The sequence below is a fragment of the Dreissena polymorpha genome, chromosome 10 (assembly GCF_020536995.1).
Source record: "Dreissena polymorpha isolate Duluth1 chromosome 10, UMN_Dpol_1.0, whole genome shotgun sequence".
Lineage (NCBI taxonomy): Eukaryota > Metazoa > Mollusca > Bivalvia > Myida > Dreissenidae > Dreissena > Dreissena polymorpha.
Genome location: NC_068364.1, coordinates 65,574,958 through 65,598,334, shown reverse-complemented (window position 1 = coordinate 65,598,334; position 23,377 = coordinate 65,574,958). Strand labels below are relative to the sequence as shown.

Sequence of the window (23,377 nt, the reverse complement as noted above, 5' to 3'; positions counted from 1 at the left end):
CGTTCCTGAATAATTTCGTCGTTGTCAGCTTATTTGTTTACATGCCGTACGTATATGCTAAGAGACGAAAAAGTGCGAAACTTCAACAAAATAACCCGGTTTATTTTTTAAACAAATAAACCACAATAATTCACTAATACAATATTGAATCTTCTTTCAACAGCCTATCTGCTGGAGAGACAACCAGGTACTGGCTGAGTTATCGTTTTTAAATTAATCTAAGGTTTCAATATGTACATTTACATTCTGTATTGGATTTATTTTCAATTATCAAAAGTTTGTCACAATAACATGCATATAAATTGAATATTAATGTTCCATAAACAACTTTTATCCTTATAAATTCCACCTTTTCAGAATAGTTTAGTTCCTTCGGGTCTCTTGTAAGCGACCTATGGCCGTTAGGCCCTCTTGCTTTAAATTTAAACATATGTACTTTTATTGTAAGTATTCAGGAATGTTTTTATTATTATATTTTATACAGCAAAAGTTGAAAGCTCTTTATGGTTGAATTAAGTATTGAATAATTTATACTTAAGTGAATAAATTGTGTTTGTATGTTGATTTTGTTAACATTGTTCATGTTCATTTTGTTTAATTGCAGTATAACAAATACACGTTAGTGTTTTTGCCGTCGTCAACACTGTTAAAGTCATATATGTTCACGCTTGGGCAAAATGGAAATTTAAAATACAAACATAGAACAGGTTAAATAAATACACCACTTACTAATGAAAATGATAAAATTATCTGATCGGAATGTATGATATTAAATAATAATCTGTTAAATAATAGAGCGATTGCGGTTTTATTTTGCATCGATGATTTGCAAAAAGGCGTATATATCCCGGGTAGGAATTTTTTATTTCATTTAACCTTTTTCTTGCAATTATAATTATTTTTGATTATACCAAATATTATATAATGTATTTTTAAAAACACTCAACAAAACTTGTTATCAACGGAGATCATTGAAAAAGTTAGTATAGATAGACACTAAACATACTGATGGATGAAGATCAGTATATTGCTTCTTAATGTTCGAGTGACACGTAAAAGAGTAATACATCAAACATGTTCGCATTGTTTAAGTACATATATGGAGGTTTATGCCGTCTCCCCTGTTTGAAGTTTTAAAATACGCACGTATCGCTAACGAATTTCAAGCGTTGTGTACCAACATATCTTACCGAACAAGGGTCTCATTGACAGGTGTTAATCCAATCTAAAGGCCAGGTCACACTGAGCACGTGCAAAAAATGGTGGACGTCGTCGTTAGTAGTAATTTCTGGTCAATGTTGGCTTGACTGCGCTTTGACGTGCTTTGTACTTGGCCTGGCCGTCAACGGCTGTTCCACTGCTGAAACAATGCCTAAGTACTGCTAACCAGCCGCGCGTTAGATTAGAAATAGGTTCGCTCGTGTTTTAACGCGGGGAAAAATTAGGCAAGATACCACGGCAAGTATCGGCCTTATCGCACCTTTAGCATGGGTGATCACGGGTTGAGCACGATCGTAAAACGGGAACTCCACTGCCATAGCAAAGTCTAAGCACGGATCGGTCAAGTTGGAATCGCAACTTGCCTCGTATAAAGCGGCCGCGCACGGCTGGTCCATACAGGTCGCGCGATCTTCAGTGTTGTCCTTGATTATTCCTTGCAGATTACACAGGTTAATCTGGGTTGACACTTTGCGCACATGCATTAAACCCTTTGTTCTCAGAGCGAGGCATTGTGTTTGCAAAACAAACATAATTCGAAATACAGGAACCTATCCGACCTTCCAACTGGATATTTTTGCGCGAAATACATGGCTACTCGCCCGTTGCAAATATGCATCGTTCTTTAGCATTAACCGCCCATCTGCTTTGAGATTTCTTGATTGCCGCCTGTTTTGTCAAATGCAATACTGCAAATTAACCCTAACTTCTGACATAATTGAGGTTTGTTTTAGGCCTACAGTCTTAGTACGAGCCGGGCACCAGGCTATTAAGTTGTGCAACCTATTGTCGCTTCGTTGGGTTAAACACGAATGTTTAAATCTATCGAACTACTGCGCATTCAATCATTTGGCAGTCGACATCGGAATACACATGTCAGCTTGCTGTTCGTTTTTTATGCAACTACGTTCAAGTAAGTTGTAGTTTATTATTTAGACGAGTTTAACAAATGTCATGCATATTATTGTTTAAATCAACATTATGTACACATCGCGGATACTGCAATGCTGCTTATATTGGCCGCCAACTATCTATATAAGATTTGTTTTCGTGACTGTTAAAACTGTTAAAGGGACATGTTCATAGATTCCGTATTTTAAAAAATGTAATTAAATGTTTTTGTAAGGGAATAATTAATGTTTCTGAATAGTCTTAGTAATTATATTTGCAAGAAAAAGAGTTGAAAACAAATATTGCATTACATGAGACCTATGGAATCAGAAGTTAGCGCGCTGCAACTGTGCGAAGCCAACTTTAATAGTTTATATCGAAACTGTAACGATATGCTAGAACTCTAAGTATTTTCAAAATTATCGAGGATAGGCGTTTAAAACGGTTTATTATTTTATCGATATCGAATGATGATCTTCTATTAAATAATCTTTATCTTTTTTAAGTTTGTCTTTGTCGGGAGTGCTTTTTATTTGTTTTAACATAATATGTACTCTTCTTTTAAATCTATGACTATTATTTGAAAATCGTCATTTGTACCACTTTAACTTTGAACAAGTCATATTTAAGCATGTGTGATCGCATTTGTCTGACGTTGAAGTTAGTAAATGTGTTATGTAGAAATAGCAAGAACGTATATTTAGTTAGTGGAGGCTTCTAGATCAGCCGTAAACGTTGCCGTAAAGCATAACAAATAAGGTTTGATGTGCGTTGACTGTCAATTATACTTATTTTTCAATATTTTATTCAGACATAAATTACTGTCTTAACTTACAATCCTGACACTAAAATATCATGGTTAGAGTTTGAGTTTAAGAGATCTTAGCGGTGTGATAGATAAGGGGTAAGTCTTGCGACCGTTAGGTACTGGTTATGACCTAATTCCGGAAGCGATCCCAGGATCTTTGACACCAAGTACTGGCCCTACCCATGAAACTGACCCGATAATGTTTATAAAGACCGAAGTCGATGTATTTCTATGTAATCGAGCTAAACTTTTAAGATATAAACCACAGTCGCACGTTATGATGAGCCCAATGTCGCTTTACACATGTTTACATTAGTGATATTGATAGTCAGTCATTTGAAAACAGTCTCAAGCACATCATCTTGATAATGCGATGTTGTTATGCTATCTTAATGTGATTGTATTGGGTCAGTATTTGGCTCATGAATAACTACAGGTTTTAACTCAGGCGTCAAAGTGCTTAAGTTCTGTATATTGAAAATTGTTCATCTTGTGCCAACCAAAATATACCCTCTAGATTATAGCTTCAATACACCATTGGCAGATATGGATATTCACCATTTTCAAATATATTATAAACTGTCGAAAAAAATGGTAAACGTGGCATACTAAAAATACCTGTCTAAATTGATTCCTGTTTTGGCCACTTTATTGCATTTGTCGAAACTAACACGAAACGCAATTTCCTGGTATCTAATTATCTTGGTGTTTGATTCGTATTTTGTTTAGTAAAGATTTATCCGCAGTTAACAATAAAGCATCGGAGTCCAATAGCTTTGAATAACAAACGTAAAATATAAGGCCACGTCATCTGGTTTGTTTGCTGTTCGGTTCAACGTACGATTGTTTTTAAAAGTTTAAAACAAAAAGGATAAACAATGCCAGACAAGTCTAAATGTATTTCACCAAATATTGAAATAACTCGAATATATCAACGAATTGCTTTTTAAGGATTTTACATTTATGTCTATTTAATGTTAGTCCGGATATTGCTGCAAATGCTTCTATGGTTTGTATTAATGTTTCAAACGATATAAGAGAACCGTCTAATATGAAAGAGGCGTCATCAGCAAAAAGTGACTATTTTAGTTCTACATTATTTATTTTTATTCCTTTTACTTCTGTGAACAGTTCTATGTCTATCGACATCAATTCAATGCAAATAATAAAAAGGTAAGGCGATTAGGACATCCTTATCTGACCCCTCTTTTTATACAGAAAAACTCCGAAAAATGTTCATTATTTGTAACACACGATGTTGCATCTTTATAGAATAACATAACCCACTGTAAAGTTTGTTCATTAAAACCGCAATAGCGCAGTTATTTGTACATACATTCATGATCAAGACACTCGAAGGTTTTATTAAAATCAGAAAAAATAGGCCGGTTTCGTTAGTTTTAGTCAATTTGCTCAATAATGTCTTGCAAAAGTATTACATTTTCGCCGACTCCCTTTGATGAATCCGGTTTGGTTTGTACTGATTACATGATTTAAGAAAAGTTTTATGCGATTGGCAATGGCTTTTGTAGCTATTTTGTAATCAAAATATAATGCGATGATTTATTTGACACACATGCACATATTGACAGTCTGACTATATTAAACATGAATTAAACTTTTTGACTTTATATTGAGTATACACGCATCAGATATAGTAATTGCCTTATGCATTCTTGGAAAAACTTATACTGAGTAATTTTCAGTTTAAAATATAACACTTTATAACGTCGTGTAAAACACCAACAACTGAGTGTTTATTATTGTGTGCGCACATTTATCAACTCGAAATCATGACAAATTACTGCTCACAGATATAAATCGAAACAGCTTACAGATTAGCACGTCCCACTATTGATGCGGATGCAGTAGATGCAAACTTTTTTATAAACAACTGTTGAATCGTAACGTTATTATATCGCGTTTAACATAGGTGGACATGGCATTGTACCTGTGGATTTGGTGTCATAGTTTGACGTTTAAAGTTTCCATCTTTTTTATGACAAGTCCATTGAAGCCAAACTACGACCATACATGTTTAATTAATACGCACATGTAGGCATTTAAAGTTTAAATAACTTTTTATTAAAAGCTTACAATATATTTTTTGTAAACCAAAATCAAACATCGGAACTGTAGTCACACGACAACTGCGATGACACTCAAACAACTCGCAACATAATTAAATAATTATTATGTTAAGCGACCTATATACCTCTATAAAGTAGTTAAACTTATCGCATATATAAAATCTTCCTCAAAGTAGTTTAATTGCTTTTTCGGCGTAAGCTGTATTAAGCCAGCTTTTCACCTTAGCCTGACCTTTGTAAGTGTCCAATAAAATTCCAATAAAATTTCCCGCGGCTAGGTACGAATGAATACACTTCATTTATTCCATTGGCTGATTTGAGTATACCACCAGAACATTGGAAACATATCCGCGTCTTTGTAACACTGTTTTACTGTATGAAACAATTTTATCTCGAATGAAAAGGCTTAATAGATAGAACAGTTTTACACTCAATTCTCGACAATTATACAGTTTGTGCGTACACCTTTTATTTTCAGAGTATTACCAGCGCAAGAGCGTTTATACTTAAAAGGCTATGTTCTCATATTTAGTACTTACTTCCTTATTCCTTTCAACATGTTAACATGTAAAAGTATAAAGAGCAATGGAAGCGAGGCCTCACTTTAAAGCATTGCATTTCAACCCGCGAGGTATATCGGGTCAATTCGCGGACATTCAGAGTTTATATACAGGTCATCACCGGAGTTGGCGGCCAGTAAAATAATCGTTATATAATAAAGACGCTATCCGTGAACTAGGTGACCTGGAATTTTCTTTAGACCAGAAATATGTTAAATGAAGATATTCAGCAATATAATTATGGTATGTAAATAATAGATTCTTAATGTGTTTTCAACAATACAATGATAAATATTATTGTTGATAAATTTAACAATAATTATTCGTCCATATTGCTTAATGTACTAAAGTGATATTATGAGCATGTAACAGTTTATAGGTGTCTATCGCAACCGTTGATTATTTTTGATGTTTCTACTTCATATACACTTATATTAATTAATGCAGCATCATCATACTAAAACAATATACCAGAAAGAGAAAAATAATGCATTTGAATATCAACCGTACTTTCGTTTGACAACTGATCATGCGTTTACGAGTTGAACCTAAATTTAGTTTTAGTGCAGATTTGTTCATACGACACAAAGACACGAAATTGTTTTACGGATCATTTCAGCTTACAGGACTGGGTGGGTCACGTAAGAATATCGAATATAAAATATATTTTTATAAACAACTGGTAGCAAGGTGAGTTGCAGATAATTAATCAGTAACCACATTTTAACTAACTATTTTGACCTGTTAATTCTTTTCAGCTCAATTCAACAGTGCAAAATGCCCATAATATCACTTTAAGCATTAGCACGATGATAATTGATACTGTTAATAATCGAATCAAATAGCAATGCCCGACAAACCACTAAAACAGGTTTGTTCGAAGAACGCGCCTATAAATACGGATACTTCTCGTGTGGCCGGTTGACTCATATGTTTAAATTTCACTTCCATTCTTCTTTTGGTTTTCTGTTTTGTATCTATAGGTTTATGACCAGCAATATGTTATAATGTAAAATAAGCCGCGAAAACTCCCCGTAACATCCCGTACTGCGTGTGATGCAGCTAAGAACTGCACAGAAAAAGACATTCGCTATCCTTGATCTCATTCATTAAACTATTTACGCCGTATATCTTTTTTAAAGATATTTCTTGTTTAAAATAGACTTGTCACAGTCTACTGCTAATTTATAAAGCACTTCATACCACGTGTAGGTAGATTTAAGACCTGCAGAACACAATCAATAAATGCTCACATGGCATATGGACGATGGTCCACCGTCGCCCAACTAAAAATAGCATGTAAAACCAAGTATGCGCATGCTCAGTGGCGGGCGCAGTAAATGGTTAAAGTGAAAGTAGATGTCGCCGCCATTTTGTGTGGTTGGTAAACTGTGGTTTGTGTCCAAATAATTAGACGGTATCTTTTGTATAATGACCCCATACTTATGTTGTCATTGCATATATTTTTATTTATGGGTTTCGGCCCGTAGCCTTGTGTTCGCCCTATATCATGTTCGCCTTGGGTTCTGTTAACCCTTCGATTCAGTGAAAGTAATGAACGGAGAAAAAAACACATTTTTTTTTAAATTGTATAATGTATTATTCATAACAGTAACACAATTGTATTGGTTGTGTCTTGTACATATTTGATATCTGATACGCAACATATTCTTGAAGTGAAATATTTTGCCAGCAATAGTTCTTCCCCATAGTAAATACTGGAAACCATACACTATTGCATACATGCATCTACTGATCTAGTCCAAATTTTTTAAGCTCTTAAATATTAATTTAAGCTGTCCTACCGTAACCCAAATTCGACGACACCTAAATTCGACGATGTTCTATTTGTATCGATTAAATGGATGATTATTGTCTTGGAATCATTTCAAAGTAATACATCAGAGTCTAAAATTATTATTTTGTGCTATTAAACATTTCATTATTTCTTTAATTATTTGCTAAATATTGCTTCATGTAATCGTTACATTACCAATTTGGGTCACAGTTTGCAAATAGATGCCCCTAATGTTATTGTAAGCCAATAATAAGTTTCATTAACACCTCGTTGTAGGTATACCACCTCCATACATGCCATACGTCCCGGATTGTCCGGGACAGTCCCGGAAATGAAGAACTTGTCCCGCTGTCCCGGAAAAATGTCAAATGTCCCGGAATTTACAAAATCCATATATACATGTAATTTATCTTAGGCTTAACTGCACCTCGAATCTGTGTATATCTGCAGCGTCTCCATGACAATGCCTACCCGAATAGGCAGACTATGCTACGTGTCAAAATCGATCAATTAACAGGGGTCCTGCTATCATATCGATTGTCTCATGTTCGCAGTCAAACCGAAAAGGCGGCAATGTTTAATGTGGTTGTTAATTGACTTTAATCTACTACGTCATTATTTCCCGCTGCGTAAGGGCAAAGGATAGTTGTTCACACATCTGAATTCCAACATCGCTGAGTAAAAAATTAAAAGCAGTTTATGTTCGCACGTTTAACCGACATGTATTGTGAATTGATTTGAGTTGACGATCTAACGGTACTGTATTGTTGTATTTTTTATTATATAAATGTTATAAATGAATAAAGGCGAATCAACAACTACGCGTTACACACTGGCCTTAATAACAATAACGCAGTGACGTCACCATCTATGTTTAGAACGTTTACACTTAAAACACGTGGCTTGTATCTAGTTACGGAAGTAGTAATGTTTAATTTGACGTTAATATATCAAGTGTATTTCGGATAGGCTTTCGAACTTTTGCAATTAACGATGCGAAACAAAAAAAAACGTACCAAAAATGCATATGTCTATAAATATCGCTACATTTTATACATGTCCCGGAAAATCGGCAAAAGTCCCGGACAATTTAACTCAATGTCCCGGAATTGGTCTGAAAAATTATGGCATGTATGCCACCTCTATAAAAACCAATTTACCGAAACCTCCACGGCAACCTTGGACCACTTCTCTTTCTTATATATATAAACCAACTCCCTTCTTCCGTCACTAAATCCAACGTTCGCCTTTTTGCAGACGATACGGCTATTTACCTCACTGTAAACTCTCTCTCAGATTGTGCATCTCTGCAACAAGACCTAGACAAGCTTCAGGAATGGGAACAAGAGTGGGACATGGAATTTAACCCATCCAAATGCCAGGTCCTACACATCACAAGGAACCGCAACGTCATTGAACACGGTTACTTTCTCCATGGTCAAGCTCTTGAGTCCGTCTTTGATGCTAAATATCTTGGACTCGATCTCTCTTCTGACCTCAGCTATAATACACACATTGACAGAATCACCAACAATACAAACAAATCACTAGGCTTCATTAAAAGGAACATCACAACACATAATTAAAAGGTACGAGAACTCGCATACAAGTCTCTGGTCTGACCACAAGTTGAATACGCTTCCACTGTCTGGAGCCCATAGACCAAAACTGCCATCAATAAAGTGGAAAGAGTGCAGAACCGGGCTGCACGCTGGGTGCAGCGAGATTACTCTCCCTTTTCCAGTGTCTCGGCCATGGTACAAGATCTAGGCTGGAGATCGCTCGCAGATCGTAGAAATGACAGCAAACTCATCATGTTCTACAAAATCTATCACAACCTTGTTGCCATACCTCTCCCTCAATATATAAAAGCAACAATCCGCTTCACTAGACACATGCACCCACTGTATCTACAAAAGATACAGACAGGATCACTCTACCACTATTACTCCTTTTTCCCACACAGCATCACACTATGGGACAAGCTCTCAGCTGATATCGCTACCCTATCCGATCTTGAAAAGTTCAAGAGGGCAGTGGTAAATGTGCGGTACTAGTCTGTTAAATGATGTTTTTAACCCTCACTTTTATCTTTCACCTTCACTAAACTCTTTTAACCACTTGACTTCTCTCCATTCTCCTGAAGATTTCAAGCTTTTAGTCTCACTACCCAACAATATCCTTTGCTGGGTCCTTTTTACCTTTCACACTCACTAATGTTCCTGACGTGCACCTTTTCCCTGCCTATAATACTCGAAAGAGCGGTTGGCAGTATACAGAGATAGATAGATAGCATTTACTATATAAATCAATTTACGGAACTTGTCATTTACCGAAACCTCCATAACCCCACTGGGATACTTTTTATATAGGTAAAGTATCTCTAAATTCTTTGCGCGTCTTATAAATAAGACTAACATGCATCATGCAGAGATCTCCCTCTGGTTTAGTTCAAACCTGTATATTTTAGTTTGATTGCATAGGGCTTATTTGAAAAAGCTGTAAATTTTGTTTCCTGTGCCTAGAACCAGTACTTAGTGTCTATAGGGAAGATCTAAAGAACGCTTCCACAGTGGGGATCGAACCCGTGACCTCCTGGTCGCTAGGCGGACACCATATCCTTTACGCCACGGCTACCTCAGGGTTTGTGGTAACGGTACAGTTTGTCAAGGTATTCCGAATCATTAAGCATTCTGAATCAACATTTTCATTTAAAAATCTTAACGTTTGGTATGCAATTCGAAAGGTTATTGTTGTTTCTAAAAATTTATTACCCCAGCCTGTAAAGAATGAAGAATCATTGTTTTTTATGAAAATGTTGATTCAGAATGCCTTATGATACCTGTACCCTGAGGCGGGGGAAATAGGGCATCATTAAAAAAAAAATTTGGACTTTAAACCAAACATAAGAAACAATATAATATGTTTTTTTAATCACTTGATAAGTCTATATTACCGCCAAATTAAATACATAACAATTCTATTTAGTTTTAAACATTTTAAACTTGACAATTCTGGGTCTAGGGCAATCAATTTGCTTGAGTGTCGGGGTGAATTTTTATCTGGGGAAAAATTTAAAAAAAATTGTTGAGGGAATGGGGCCTTATTTTGGCCAAGTCTTGAATCGTTATAAGACGGTATAATATTATATTTACCTGTCAATAATATCTGCAAGGGGAGTTAGACAGTATAGATTGATATATACATGTACATGGTCACTGTTAATGTCACTCAAATAGATAAAGTAATCAGTATTGGTATTTAATGGTATGTTTTTTCATGAGAATAAACTTAAGGTTAATAGTGATTACATTGTATAATAAAACAAAGCATGTGCAAATATTGCAATAAAATATTCATTTTTAACACCATTAAAAAAAAGTTAACAATATCTATACACATTCCTTGGTATTTTACCCTAGCATAACTGCTTTAATCACATAATCATTATTTCAATCAATTAACTGGGTCCGTTATCTCATCATCTCTAAATAAATCATATATATTGATAGCCACCTGTTTCGTACACATTTCAAACTAATATTTCAGACACCAAACGCAAAGCCTATCCCAAGGCAATGCCCCATTTGCGTGGTAAAGGGCAAGACGACTATGTACCTCCAGGTAGCAGACCACGTTCGCTGGGTGCAAGCACTGACGGCAGACCCCATGAAGCCGTTAATGTCAGAGGCACGTGCTAAGACCGGGCGGAAAGTGAAGAAGACAAAGCCGAGGAATTACTACTCTTGCTGGCTGTGCGACCGGTCGGTGATTGACCGGCTGCGTCATCTAGAACAGAAGCACAAAATGGAGGCTGGGACATTCAATTTCGTTTACACAAGAGGGCCGTTTCCGGAAGGTAAGTGTTAAATTGTGTTTGTGTGTTTTTTGTATTTAATTTCTCATATTTCTATCAATGTCTAATACAAAACCATACCAAACGATTTGTAACTTTTACATTTAAACGTCATTTACAGGTCACAAAAACTTAAGGAAAGGTTACCAGCAGACTCGCCACTCATGATGACTCGGCATAGGAGGATGAGAAGGTGGAGGATGAGGAGGAGGAGGAAGAGGACTTTTCGTTCCTAACGCGGAAATACTGCCTGAGCCTGGAACCCAATGCAAGGGTGATGCATGGTCGGAGAAGCTGCAAGTAACAATATGGATTGCTTATATAGTGTAAAGTCTCGAGTCCGTTTACGGGGTAGAACCAGTACTTGGTGCATTAAGCCCTGTTTTCCCAGATTTTTTTTAAATTATATACATTTCAATTGATAGTCATTATTATTGCAACATGTATATATCTTAAAAACCGTGAGGAAATATATATAAGTACATTAAAATTTAAGATAAATATTATTTATTTATAATACTTTGGAATTACTGGTTGTGAGTTAATTATATGCGATTTCACCATCTAGCATAGAATATCATCCAATAATACTTGTTGCAGTTTCAATCGTTGACTCATATGTAGGCTACATGTTCCTGCTGAGCAGGCCAGGTGGGTTGACAAACGAGTCGAAAACACAAGAGGTCAACATGAAGATCAACCGGTTCCTGGCCCTGTCTGGCTACTTGGAAGGAGTGGTGTTGAGTGACGTGCTGTTGTGGAAGGGCCATATGGAGGTCCACGACAGTTCCTCAACACCACTCACCAGCTGAAGACGGTGCAGACTGCACTAACGGCAATCAAGAACTTCCTGAAGTGGTGCGAGGGAATGGTCTAGCGGACGCCCGCGCATTGAACAATGTAAGCGTAAACATAGGATTTGATTTATGTAAATTATTCATTCTTCTTAGACATCTACTTATTAATGTTTTGGCGTTGTCTGTCTTTCTGTCTGTTCTTCCGTCCATCTTTCCGTCCGTCCAGCACTTTTGTGTCCAGAGCCATATCTTGGAAGTGCTTTGGCCGATTTCATTGAAACTTGGTATGAGTATATATATGGATAAGAGGATGATGCACGCCAAATGGCATTGTACACATTTTGTTAATAACGGAGTTTTGGCCCTTTGTATCTTGAAAAAAATGCTTTTTTGAGTGTCAAATATAACACTTTTGTGTCCAGAAGCATATTGGCGGGGGATATCAATTCAACAAATTTGCTTGTTTAGCTTTATTTTTTTCAGGCCGATCAGTCCGTCAGTATGAAAGTCCGGGTTAGGCTTGTCTGGAGCGTAAGTCTTTTATTGAATGGAGAAATTTCAAATAACTTACAATAAATGTTCACAATCATGACACCGCCGATCACTGCTCAAGAAAACGTCAATATCTCAAAGGTCAAGGTCACACTTTGAGTTTAAATGTCAAAAATGGCCATAAATGACCTTGTCTGGGCCATTATTATGTCATTCATTGTCAGAATTAAATTCAATTGAAAATCATGTGTTCACCATAATTTGACGGTGTTGCATGGGAAGGAACAATGTCGAAATCTCGAAGGTCAAGGTCACACTTTTAGTTCAAAGGTAAAAATGGCCATAAATGAGCATGTCCGGGCCATAAATGTGATATTCATTGTAAGATTTTAAAATCATTAAGCACATTTGTTCACCATCACTCGACGGTGTGTCATAAGAAAGAATTACGTCAAAATCTCCAAACTCAAGATTACACTTAAGAGTTCAAAGGTTAATTGGTAGGACTTGTACCATGATTGTTCAAACTATTTTCCTGGGGTCAAAATTGCCCTACTGGGGAGGGAAATGTAATTTCCTTATTAGTATATTGTAAAAACTTCAAAAACAAAAATCTTCTCATAAACCACAAGGCCTAGAGCAAAGATATTTGGCATGAAACTTCATCTTGTGGACCTTCACCAAGATTGTTCAAGTATCATTGGATCATATTTGCCCCACCCTCGGATCAAATTTGTTTTCCTTATATAATATATATTATAATGAACACTTTAAAATATTCTTCTCAAAAACTGCAGTGTGAACATACATATTTTGCATAAAACATCATATGGTGAACTTCTATACAGATTTTTAAAATTATCGGCTGGGGGTACCAATGATAAATTCATTGAATTTACCTGCTAAGATTCATTTGCTTTGTGGATATGCAATAACTTGCAATGTTTTTAAAGTGATTGAATGGTTCAACATTAACATAAAATTAAAAAGAAAAAAACTATTTCATACATCATATTATGCTTATAAAAAGCCATAATTGTAATGCTTTCATGGAAAAAATGAATGTTTGCTTAATTTTCAAAAATATTAATAAATCTTTAATGTTAAGGATTCCTCATAAAGGTTTTACGTGTGCACAGAATGTTATGGTAATCTCCAAAGCATTCCCATTACAAAATACATCAGATGTCTATGGATAAGTTATTTTTATGCCCCCTTTCGAAGAAAAGGGGGGTATATAGTTTTCGCACTGTCCGTCTGTCTGTCAGTCTGTCACACTTTTCGTGTCCGCTTTCTAATTCAAATAATTTTCATTCGATCTTTACCAAACTTGGTTAGAAGTTGTGTCTAGACAATATCTAGGTCAAGTTCGAATATGGGTCATGCCGGGTCAAAAACTAGGTCACGGGGTCACTTAGTGCATTTCAAGGATTTAGCATGGTGTCTGCTCTCTAATTGAAGTAGTTTGCATCAACATTCATGCGCCTGTCAAGTATCGGGCATTCAGCGTGAGAGTCGCGCATTTACGCAGCAAAACACCCTCTCACACATCCAAATCTCATGCTCTCCTTTTTTTATACGCCCGTTTTTAAAAACGGGACGTATTATAGTTTCACCCTTGGCGGGCGGCGTTCACAGCAGTGTCCGCTCTCTAATTCAAATAGTTTTCATCCGATCTTCACCAAACTTGGTCAGAAGTTGTGTCTAGACAATATCTAGGTCAAGTTCGAATATGGGTCATGCCGGGTCAAAAACTAGGTCAAGAGGTCACGTAGTGCATTTCAAGGATTTAGCATGGTGTCTGCTTTCTAATTGAAGTAGATTTCACCCGATCTTCACCAAATTTGGTCAGAAGTTGTGTATAGATGATATGTAGGTCAAGTTCAAATATGGGTCATGCCGGATCAAAAACTAGGTCATGTGGTCACTTAGTGCATTTCAAGCATTGAGCATGGTGTCCGCTCTCTAATTGAAGTAGTTTTCATCTGATCTTCACCTAATTTGGCCAGAAGTTGTGTCTAGATGATATGTAGGTCAAGTTGGAATATGGGTCATTCAGGGTCAAAAACGAGGTCACACGGTCACATAGTGCATTTCAAGTATTTAGCATGGTGTCCGCTCTCTTATTGAAGTAGTTTTAATATGATCTTCACCAAATTTAGTCAGATGTTATACTAAATGATATCTAGGTCAAGTTTAAATATGGGTCATGCCGGGTCATTAACTAGGTCTCGAGGTCACTTAGTGCATTTCAAGCATTGAGCATGGTGTTCCAAACCTTCGAACGGGCGTATCTTGTGACAGTTTGGCACTCTTGTTTAAAACTGACGATGCATGAAATTATTTTCACTTATATTTTTTATGTAATTTAAATGCCAAAATTTAGAAAATGCATATGAATGGGAAACGAAACTGTAAGTAAGTAAATAGTGTAACAGTTACTGTACAAACAACCCATTTTTCAAAAGAAGCGTTTTTTTTGTAAACTGTACTGATGGTTTTGCTAGTTATTCCATAGGTTGTTGATAACTCGCGTTTGTTCAGCTAATTTCATTATTTCTTTTATAGCCATTATTGTGTTATCATGGTGATTGATGTGAACAAAAGCAAACTGTTATTTTTACAGCATCCAGTAAAAATACCCATATTGTAAATCTCACGGGTACTACTGCTCTAATGTTTGATCAAGAATGCATCTAATGGATTATCAAACTAGTGGTGTCACTCAATTGATTTTTGCATGTATAGGTAGTAGTACCTAAAGATTGAGCTGGAGACAGTGAAGGTGCTGACCTCTGTGTGGAACACTTAGCAGCTTGCAAGTTTTCATATTGAAGGGCATGGTTCCCAACTGCCCATCACACACAGAATGTAGCTTGTCGTCTTCCGCAGTAAAAACTGGTTAGTGCTCCACAATGCGATATGTTCATATGTATGTTGCTGGAGTATTAATTATTATTATCAAGATTATCTTGTTTTATATTTCTTGTTTATTTGCTATTATATCCCCAAAAACGAAGTATAGTGGGGTATATAGGAGTGACCTTGTCTGTCTGTCCATGGCTCTGTATTAAGTGTCCCCTCTCTAATTCAAGGTGTTTATCGGAACTTCACCAAACTTGGTCAGAAGTTGTATGTAGATGATGTCTAGGTCAAGTTTGAATATGGGTCATGCCGGGTCAAAAACTAGGTCACGGGGTCACTTAGTGCGTTTAAAACATTCATCATGCTGTCCGCTCACTAATTTAAGTAGTTTTCATCCAATCTTCACCAAACTTGGTCAGAATTTTATCTAGATGATCTCTAGGCCAAGTTTTAACATGGGCAATGCCGGGCCAAAAACTAGGTCACAGGGTCACTTTGTGCGTTTTTTAGCATTCAGTATGGTATCTGCTCTCTAATTCAAGTAGTTTTCATCCGATCTTCTCCAAACTTGGTCAGAAGTTTAATCTAGATGATCTCTAGGCCAACTTCAAACGTGGGCCATGCCGGGCCGAAAATTAAGTCACATGGATTTTGACTTTAGGTCCTATAACACTGGCTTGCGACACCTGTCGACAGGCTTTCAACACAAATTTTTTGAATAAATAGTGGACTGAATATCTATCTAAGTTTGGTTGTGAGCTTATCTGGGCCATAACTATGTCATTCATTGTGAGATTAAACAAAAAAATTGCACATTTGTTAACCATCATTGGACGGTGTGTCATGCCAAAGAATTGTCGATATCTCTGAGGTCAAGGTCACAATTGCATAATAACTCTTAAAATCGCCAAACATGTAAATATGTTTTTCTTATTTTGTGAAGACAGCATGCAAAATATTCTGTGTCAATGTGGTATGTGGGGTTATTCCTGGTATATTGGAGTCTGTATGTTGGTTGGTCTGTTGTGGATTTGTCTTTTCATTCAAACTTGTAAATATGTGATCAGCATGAAAAGAAGATTTTCAAAACACAATTTTTATTTGCATTGATTTCACATCCAAGAGTAATGGTCTTGAATTCTTGATCCTCGCTCATAAACATTCACAGGGACAGCAGGGGTATTTTATTATTGTTTATGACCAAGTTTGTATTATATTTGTTTTGAAAGTGTGAACTTTTTAATGGATAAATTGATAGATTGAACAAAATTAATTTATTTTGCCCTCCTTCGAAGAAGAGGGGGTTTATTGTTTTGCACATGTCGGTTAGACCGTCCATCAAATGGTTTCCGGATGATAACTCAAGAACGCATAGGTACATTAATCATGACTGGCAAATGACCCCTTCAATTTTCAGTTCACTAGGTCAAAGGTCAAGGTCACAGTGACTCGAAACGGTAAAATGGTTTGCAGATGATAACTCAAGAAAGTTTAAGCCTAGGATCATGAAACTTCATAGGTATATTGATCATGACTGGTAGAAGACCCCTTTTGATTTCCAGGTCTCTAGGTCAAAGGTCAAGGTCACAGTGACCTGAAGCAGTAAAATGGTTTTCGGATGATATATATATATATATATATAATTAGCTATAAAGTGAGAGTGATTACATGAGTATTCACACAATGGCTGCCACTACAACTGACAGCCCATTTGGGGGGTGGGGGCATGCATGTTTTACAAACAGTCCTTGTTAACATTAAGTTATCTGTATCCAGTACCATTTTAAAACGGAGGGGATGGTGTTGGAGATGCTACGGAGACTAAAGGGCAACATGGCTTGCAAGAACTTCACCATAATATCCTGAATATTAAGTACAAAAGATAATGACACTCACAGTTCTCTCCATAAACCCCAATACTCTTCTCTCCATAACAGGGTGCTGGAAGATGCTTTCTGCTATATTGACTGCTTCCAAGGGCTTCCTGGACCTAAAAATTATCTCCCAGGAGCAACCTCCCCAAGGTGTGACGAGAGTCTTCAAGGTAATTGAAAGAGGGTGCAATGTGAAGTATAAATGCATAACGAGCCAAAATGGAAAGCTTAGGTTTGGAATAACTCGTCTCATGGTCAAAGTCACACTTAATACTCAATTTTCACATACCATTATATATGCAAGAAAGCTCATTCAACAACTCGCCACAATTAGGTTATATGCTGAATACATACTTTCAGGTCAAAGGTCCTAGGCCACTAAGTAATGGTCAAGATACTTTGTGTCTGCTCTGTAAATCCTATACCCATTGAAATATTTCTTTGAAATCTCACTCAAATGGTGACCATATTGTTTCAATATGCAGAGTTTGGATTTGGCATCACACTTGAAGATAAATATTCATTTGCCACATTATGATTTTGATTCTTCTTAGTAAATCACATATCCCGTTTCATTGTTCCAAGAAACAAAACACCAATGCTCACCACAATTCATTAATGCGATTTGCAAAACCAATCAGGTTCAAACAAGATAAAAGGTTGGAACATTCAGTTCTATCCATTAAATTGGTATCCGCTCATTATTGTCCCCTACCGGTTTCATCGGAGGGGACTTATGGTTTGCGCTCTGTCTGTCAGTCTGTCTGTCTGTCAGTCTGTCTGTCCGTCACACTTTTCTGGATCTTGCGATAACTTTAAAAGTTCTAAATATTTTTTCATGAAACTTGCAACATGGATAGATGGCAATATGGACATTATGCACTTCATTTTATTTTGTTCCTACGTCAAAAATTGTGGTTGCTATGGCAACCAAAAAAAATAAAAATCTGAAAATTGTGGAATTTCGGACAATGGTGGAGCCGGTAGGGGACCATATTGCTTGACAATAGCTTTGTTTACTATAAATCTAGTTGGCCCATCTGTTGGTAGACCTAAGCTTGTCCGATTGATAACTGAACTTCAAAGGTCAAGGTCACATTAACATTTTCCTTATTTGACAGCCTGGTCCAAGTTATAGCTCAAGTTATGTTTGTTTCTCAGTCTTCAGTATTTGGTATCATTGTTGCTTACCTTAAGAAAAAGAACCATATTCATTTTTACATAGATACCATTAAGTTCAAGGTCACAAAGTCAGGTAAAAAGTATTTTTATATATATGATAGCTTTGTCCGAGTCATATCATAAGTTCTTTTTGTCTTCACATTGGGTTTAATGTTTGTTTATGACAGGACAAAAAATCTGATACTCCACTGGTCAAGGTTGCTAGGAATTGGATATAATGTCATGTAAAGAGGACATTGGTGTTTCACAAACATTTCTCGTTGTAAAACTTGAATTAAATGTTCACTGTCTAGAGATGTACAGAAACCATGAGCCCACACTCACCCAGTTAATTCTGGATTTTATTGACTTTTTTTAAAGCTTTTTGGAATGCTTCTTACCTGTTCAGCATGTCCTAAATAGAATAAATACCACCTCAAATATTTCCTTTGACATATTGCTTTCATATTTTGCATACTGCTTTACCAACATGACCACAATCTATAAACAAGAGCAGACAACTGTATCAAGCATTTTGACAGAATTATAGCCCCTTTTATACTTTGGTAGTTGAACATTTGGTTAAGTTTTGTGTTTTGGTCTATTTTATTCCTAAAGTATCTTAGCTATTGCTTTTTAGACTTGGAAAACTCACTTACTATCGTAAGGGGACTGTAAAGGGCAAGTTGCATAACTCTGGTTGGCTTTTTAATGGAATTATGGCCCTTTTTGTCTTTGTAACTTTGAATATTTTGTTTAATAGTGTGTATTTAGATCCACTTTACTTCTAAAGAATCAATGCTATAGCTTTCAAACTTCAAATACTTCCTTACTATCATGATGTTACTGTACCTGGAAAGTTGAATTTGACCTTGACCTTTGAATGACCTTGACTCTCAAGGTCAAATTAACAAATTTTGCTTAAATTGTGATAACTTCTTTATTTATGATCACATTTGATTCATACTTTGACAAAACAACACTTACCTGACATACCACAATGGACTCCACCCAAACCATCCCCCATGCCCCACCCCAGAACCCCCCCCCCCCTAAAAAAAAGACAACAATTTTTTTTTCTTTTTTTTTTAAATATCTATTAAATGACCACACACCCACATTATACCCCCTATCCATGATGGCTTACGTTATGCTGTCAAGCACTCGAATAGTTGAGCGCGCTGTCCTCTAACAGCTCTTGTTGCCTTAAATTTTCATTGTTCTTTGAAATTAAATTAATAATGGCCAATTTTTTTCACTGCTCTTTGTTATTATTTGTTTTTGGTTTACAACTTTTTCTGCAATCAATTTAAGGGGACATGTCAATGGTATTTCTCTATGCAAAGGCAAATATTCAACATTCCACATGTCCGATTTTTATGAAAAATAAAAGTACATGTATAAGGAACATTGATGAAATCGTTTAAAAAGATTAGTGAAGGGCCAAAAAAATATTATTACATAATGGTCTTAGTGCTTATGGGGAGCGAAATCTTGCCCACAACATTCACAATCTTAATGAATATTTTCTACACAAAACTACTGTTCCATTATTCATTATGGTCAATGAGCATGCGCATGGACCTCTACCTTTTGATGAGGTTTGAGGTCACTGGGGTCAAGGTCACCGATGCTAATAATAGACTTCCTTCCGTCAAACTTTTGCTACTGTTTCTCATAGCGCCTTCAATACTTTACCAATCGCTTTCCTACTTGGCAAGTAGGTACCTTGCATGGACCTCTACCTTTTGATGAGGTTTGAGGTCACTGTCAAGGTCACCGAGGCTAATAATAGACTTCCTTCCGTCACACTTTTGCTACCGTTTCTCATAGCGCCTTCAATACTTTACCAATCGCTTTCATATTTGGCATGTAGGTACCTTGCATGGACCTCTACCTTTTGATGAGGTTTGAGGTCACTGGGGTCAAGGTCAAGGTCACTGAGGCTAATAATAGACTTCTTTCCGTCACACTTTTGCTACCGTTTCTCATAGCGCCTTCAATACTTACCGATCTCTTTCATATTAGGCATGTAGGTACCTTGCATGGACCTCTACCTTTTGATGAGGTTTGAGGTCACTGGGATCAAGGTCAAGGTCACCGAGGCTAATAATAGATTTTTCTGTCACACTTTTGTCACAGTTTCTCATAGCGCCTTCAATACTTTACCGATCTCTTTCATATTAGGCATGTAGGTACCTTTCATGGACCTCTACCTTTTGATGAGGTTTGAGGTCACTGGGTCAAGGTCACCGAGGCTAATAATAGATTTTTTAGGTGTTTATTAACACATACATTGACAAAGCGCATCATCGGGGAGCATCCATCAGTTTCACTGATATTCTTGTTTGTCTTAGTAACTTTGAATATTTTGTTAAATTTTGTGTTTAGATCCACTTTACTTCTAAAGTATCAAGGCTATTGCTTTCAAACTTCAAATACTTTCTTACTATCATGATGGTACTGTAACTGGCAAGTTGAATTTGACCTTGACTTTTGAATGACCTTGACTCCCCCCCCCCCCCCCCCCTCAAAATTTGTTTTTTTCTTCTTTTTTTTAAATAACATCTATTAAATGACCACACACACACACATTATACCCCCTCTCCATGATGGCTTACGTTATACTGTCAAGCACTCGAAAAGTCGAGCGCTCTGTCCTCTGACAGCTCTTGTTAATTAGTAATGTACATATTTACAATATATAAAGCAAGGTCTGTGCTTTAAGAAACATTCAAATAAGTTCTTATTAACGCATACATTTATTTCAGAGAATAAAATTCCGTTTTAGCTGTCGATATGCCCTTTAACAAATCTTATTTGATTCAAGAATCAAATTTTTAATGTGAGCCTTGTTAATTAATTTTTGTACAGAAAATGCAAATGATTTGTTTTTCACCATAACTTAACAGAGTATCCATTGCCTTCTTTTCAGTGTTCCAGACGGCTGGTGATGCATTTCAAGAAAAGCCATCAGAATCTTGCAATGATCTGTATACTTAATAAATGACAAAACAACAACACTGTATTGTTATTATTATTTAATACATAACTTCCATATTTTCCAAAAAGGTATATGATGGAAGTTCAACGTTGTTATCGATGTGATTTGATTGCCTTGCTTTTTATGTCCCCCACTATAGTAGTGGGGGACATATTGTTTTTGCCCTGTCTGTTGGTTGGTCTGTTGGTTGGTTGGTTTGCGCCAACTTTAACATTTTGCAATAACTTTTGCTATATTGAATATAGCAACTTGACATTTGGCATGCATGTGTATCTCATGGAGCTGCACATTTTGAGTGGTGAAAGGTCAAGGTCAAATATATAGCTTCAAAGCCGCGCAGAAGGGGACATACTGATAGTGTTTCTGACAAACACATATCTTGTTGTTTCATGAATTTCACACTAAAGTGTTAAGAAATACGACGTTTACATCAAAATGACTCTTTATGAATCATCAAAACTATGTATTTTATGAAACCAGAAATTAAACGAATAAGGATTTTTGTAAATCTGAATGTTGAAGGAAGTACTGGCGTCAACATTGATCCTCATGAACCTAAAATTATTCCAAACAGATAGTTGTCTAAATGAATTTTGCTCTGTGTAAGACTGGGACTTGAGAAAGGCAATGGAAAAGCGTTTAACCTATTAGGTATTCTTATGGTAAAACAATCGCATTCAATATACGGAGAACTAGACAGAGAACATTTCATTTTAACATAATTTCGCCCCATTGGTGCAAAAAGGTACCATATGACATTTTGGTCAAAAATGACATTTTAGTATATTTCATTAGGATTTTGTATAATCTACATTCTGTAAAAATATCTAAGCTGTATCTTGTAAGGTTCCAAAGATATAGGATTATGTAAAAAGGTACCAAGTGAAAATTGCAACATTTGTTTGTGCAAAAAGGTACCATATGACACATGGTACCTTGTTGCACCAAGGGTGTGTGGAAAATTTAAATAAATATCAGTGCAAAAAGGAACCATATGACACATGGTACCTTTTTGCAGACATGAAATGAATGTGTCCACATTTTTTTTATTATATCAATATGTTTAGTTGGTACCTTTTAGCTAAATTATGAATACACTATCCAGACCTAGGTAACAATCAATTGGTTTATGTTGTACCTTTTGCCTCAGCAATGAATACACTTTCCAGACACTGATAACACTATCAAATATCCTGTTACCCTAAGTTGTCTTGTAATAAGCAGACGATAATTATGAGGGTGAAGTGTTTGCACCTTCATTTGGTGATTATTAAAGTGAAGAGAGCAGACAAATACTGAGATTTTATACATATGACTTTGTACACGTTATTCATAGAAGGAGATGGAAAATAATAAATCTGTAAGTATATTTGTATTGCCAAATTAAATTCATATACCAGTTAGTAATGGAAACAATGAAAACATAATACTCAATATAATACTTTCATCCTTTTTGAAAGAGTTGATTTCTTTCCTATATATGGTAGTAATTTATTTCTGGGAGCAGTCACAAGAAGAACATACTTTAAATGTACTAACGTTTCAAAAAGTAGCTTGTAATTTCACAGTTTTTACAGAAATAAGTTTTAATTTTATTTAAACAGTATAATCAATAGATTCACTTTATGTTGGTATTTGCTAAACAGATAGAAGACGAGGTTTGGTCCGATGAAGAAGTTTATCATACATTTACACAAGAGGAACTTTTAGGACCTGTGATAGCAACGCAAACAAAAGACAATGATTCCGACACTACAGATTCGGAAGATATTCCATTAGCTGCTCTTGGCAGAAAAAAGAAGCAACCAGTTAAAAGGAAACTTATCCAAAGTGATAGTGAATCAGATCATGATGATAGTGCTGATGATGAAAATTATGATCCTAACAAAGATGAGATCAATTCAACTGATTCAGAATTCAATGTTAAGAAGGTGAAGACAAAAGAAAAGAGACGTGTGCTAAT

The 23,377-nt window shown here is 36.1% G+C and overlaps 1 protein-coding gene and 1 long non-coding RNA gene across 7 annotated transcripts in view; one reads left to right on the top strand and one right to left on the bottom strand.

Annotated features, from left to right (window-relative positions):
• Positions 1-23,377, bottom strand: part of LOC127848640 (receptor-binding cancer antigen expressed on SiSo cells-like) — a 360,763-nt gene that overhangs the window by 206,411 nt on the left and 130,975 nt on the right. The gene's annotated exons all lie outside the window — the stretch shown is intronic.
• On the top strand, positions 1,984-21,433 carry LOC127848645 (uncharacterized). 5 transcript variants are annotated; one of them, XR_008034616.1, is made up of 7 exons: positions 1,984-2,131; positions 10,915-11,224; positions 11,343-12,121; positions 12,502-12,549; positions 15,259-15,411; positions 17,313-17,419; positions 21,346-21,433. It is a non-coding gene; the product is annotated as an uncharacterized LOC127848645 (long non-coding RNA). The 5 variants fall into 5 exon arrangements; XR_008034619.1 differs by having other exon boundaries at positions 12,487-12,549; XR_008034618.1 differs by lacking the exon at positions 1,984-2,131 and adding an exon at positions 6,911-6,947.